Here is a 4,064-nt window from a genome sequence, read left to right as displayed (position 1 = left end):
GACTTTCACATATATTTAACTCAATACATTGCATTAGTGATAGGTTCAGAAGGCTTTGAGATTCTGTTTCGGAGTCTTAGGTTTTGTGACTTATCGACTTCTCTCTAGCTTATCCCCAAACCCTGTTGGTTGATGATGCTAGGATGGCCTTCGTCGAAATGGTAGAAGGGGGCGGAAACGTGTTTGCCAATTTAGTTTATTATTTGAAGGCATTGACCAACTAAGAGCATGTCCAGCGGCAAGGAAACCCCGGTGCCGGTGGACAAGCTCCATGGTGGGGGCACTCCTAGCCAATTAAGGCCGGCCGCATGGCCTACTGGGATCCACACGGTATACCCCATTACTTTTTATTTTTTAAAAGAAAATTCATAAAAGAGAGAGAGAGAGAGAAAGAGAGAGAGGAGGAGGGAAAAAAGAAGAGGTAAGCCCAATGAGAGAGGAAAAAATATTAAAGTGGTGGGTTCAAGATGGGTGTTAATCATTGAAGTGATTTTTTATGGTGAGTGCTAATGCCTTATTTTTTGATATGACGCCAATGTGATACGTATGGGGCTCAATTTGGTACCCAAATGAGTGTCATCTATTGGAGTTGCTCTAAGATGCTATAGGTTATTGGAAGAAGCGGTAGAGTTGTGGAGGTAACCTCATATTCATGGCAAATCCTATGTCATTTTATACGCTTGCAACGGCATACGCATTTCTTAGTCAGGACAATGATAGAAACATGATGTTTTAGTGCCTCATAGAAAGACACGACACATCGCCGCTTGTGAGGTGCAAGGACAACCACCAAATGCTATATGAAGTTACTTGTCCAATAGAGGCTTGTGATATTGCCTCGTGAATTCAATTGCATACAAGACTTTCTCCTAATAGGCAGGGGCCAATCAATGGAAGGTTTTTTTGTTTCGACAGGCTATGTGTTGAGAGAGATTGTCCTATATGGAAAAATTAAAAAGAAATCCACGAGTAAGAGATTGAGTACCACAATCCAAAAGTTCGAGGTACCATAACCTACTATAAATTCGTGAATTTCTTTTTAATTTTTTCATGTGCAATCTCTCTCAATATTGTGGCTACATTTGCACCCGTGCACAGGATACATTAATCTCATGTCTGTGTTTTTGTTTGACAGTAGAGACGTTGAAGGTTTCAAATCCCCAACAAGGAACTTGAATTTTTACTTTGTGGATGACTCAATTTGCGTGACCCCTCGGATCTTTGGCTTGTTCCGTATGTTAATTTCCAGTACTGTGCACTTTTCTCGTCAAACTAACCCTCGAATATCATTTTGCTTTGGATGAACATGCAACTGGGCTTATTTCTTTTGAAGAAATGATTTTTAATTATTATCAAATTTCCCATTATATTCTCATATTTTATACCTTTCTTGGCCTTTGGCTAAGGTCAAGTGTAGATTTGCCCCATGGCGAGTAAATATTTGTCATGAAATGTAACTGGATTTGTCGGGACAATGGTTTGACTTCCCAGAAACACCAGGAGCCAATAAGCAAGTAATTGGATTTGTTCAAATAGAAACAACGAATTTCGTGGCAAGTGTGATATAAGTGATGATCTTATTAAATACTCTTAAGTTCCATTAATCCATCAAAAAGCTCAATCGAGCAAAACTGAGAAAAGGAAAAACCTATGAAATCAATTTGAATGCTCTGATCCCAGACTGCACATAGCCTTGTGATTGACAGTTGAAGCAAAATGCGATCCCAAATCATGGGGTACAGCCCCATTGAGACAACAATACTCAATATGTAGAGAAAATACTAAAGGAAAGGAATTTCATGTCATGCTCAAGAGCGCCTTCTTAAGACGGGCTTGACCACTTCTATATGACAACAACGGAATGACACAAGCACTATCAAGTCGGATTGGTCGTGCTCGTAAGTTCGTCCTCCATATTGGACTTGGAGAATGATATTACAATGTCATTCTACATGAAATTGAAACGTTAAAAAAATTATAACAAAGAGTAGAAAATATGGTTCAACGCACTCCTTAAAAAATTAAATAATTGAAAGAGTAAAATGCAGTTTGCTCCTCAACCTTAAGATTTAGTGGCAAAGTACCCTCTGACCTTTAAAAATTTGCACTATACCTTTCGACCTTTTTTTTTAAAAAAAAAAGAGTGCATCCCGGCTAGTTCTTCGATCATTTTTCCGGCAAAACAAATAATTTTTTTATTATTTTATTGATTCTTACATTAGAAAATAATTTTAAAAATAAAAAAATTGAAATCGGAAAAAAGAAAAGAACAAGAAGCCGAGCGGCCTGCCAAGCCGCCCCCTTCTCTCCCTTCCCCCATCTTTTTATTTCTGTGACTCAAGTAATCTTATTTCACTTTCTCCGTTAATGGAGATAAGTTATCTGCAACAATGTGCATTTCTGATTTGTCCGTCAGTTCCTCACTACTCACGAGTTGTCATTTGACCAGTTCGTAGAAGGATCCCACAAACCGAACATGTTATCATCTCCGACTGATAGAAATCGCTCTCCAAACTGGCATTCTTTCTTCAATCGAAACCTCACATGGACACTATCGGAAGGATCTACAGAGCAGAAAAATGGTAATTAATGGAAGTTTGAAAGCACTATGAATCGCACGGTATTTTGAGAAGCAAGAACTTACAAGTTCCTCCAATGCCTAACTTGAAATAAATCAACAATTGGTATTACATAATTCACATTTCACTGACCCACAATTGGTATTACAAAAACCCAGTTTGAAATCATACCCAAAAATCGAAGTTTTAACAAATCCCTCAAGCTACGAACTTGAGTTTCAAAGAGAGAGGGAGCGAAGGCGGCTTGACGTTCTGGTTCTTCTTATTCTTTTGTTTTTTCGATAAATTTTTTTAATTTTAAACATTATTTTCTAATAATTGAAATTAATAAAATAATAATAAATTAATTTTTTTTTGCAGAAAAAGTAACCGGGGTGCACTTTACTTCTTTTTACATAGATCAAGGGTACAGTGTAAATTTTGAAGGTCGGGAGCACTTTTTCACTGTTTCTCAAGTTAGAGGGCTAATTACATTTCTCTAATTCAAATATGGTTTTAAAAATCGTAAAGGTACATTTGCCAAATTAAGCTAAATCTTTAATTTGGTCGTTTACTACTTACATGCCATCAACATGGCATTTTTTATGTTGCAAATCGAAAATTAAGAAATTAAAAGCAGGCACAAAGCCATATGAGGGGTTGGTGGCCGTGGTAGCAGCAGCAACTATTCCCCTCGTTGATATCGACACTGACCATGCTTACTTCCAACGAACTCGATGAGGACATGGTGACCATCGGGGCAATCGAGGCTCCAATAAAAAGATTTTCAAATCCCCTTCTTCTTCTTTTTTTTTTTTTGGAAAATTTCATCACACAACACAATTTGACCACATAATTTCATCACACAAATCGAAATAATTTGATCAAATAGCACCAAAAATCAAAATATTTTCACGCTGCAGTACAAATCGAAACAATTTCACCATATAACACAAAAAAATAACTTTTTTTTTCACGTCACAACATGTCGTTTATATTCCATAAAAAAATTGACAGAAAGATGACGATTTAGGTAGTTTTTCATGGATAAAAACTTGAAGGATCCAAAATAAAATATAATTCAAAATAATTCAAAACAAAAAACCAAGGGACTGGACCAAGGGGTGAGGATGCCGCCGTCAGCCACCCATCCCTCGGTTTACGTTGTTGGCGTGGTCTGAGCCTGTAGGTGCTGTCTACGGGCAGGTGGGTGACCGACGGGGGTGCCCCACCCCCCAAATATTTTCTATTTGGATCTTAATCCAGTTCAAAATTCTTTATTGAATTTGGCCTGTACCCTGTTTTTTATTGAATTTTGCTCAGAATCCCGAGTCACATATTGTTCAAATCTCAAAATTTTAATGGAGCACAAAGTTCCTAAATTTAAATAATCTTTTATGATTTCTTTTTCCTTAAGGGGAATCAATCTATGAGGACACTTGATCGAAGCAATTCTTCGTAGAAATGAAACAAATCAAAAGTTAGTAGAGTAAGCATTTGAGCCAC

The sequence above is a fragment of the Punica granatum genome, chromosome 4, assembly GCF_007655135.1.
Source record: "Punica granatum isolate Tunisia-2019 chromosome 4, ASM765513v2, whole genome shotgun sequence".
Classification (NCBI taxonomy): Eukaryota; Viridiplantae; Streptophyta; class Magnoliopsida; order Myrtales; family Lythraceae; genus Punica; species Punica granatum.
Note: the sequence above shows the minus strand (reverse complement) of the source record.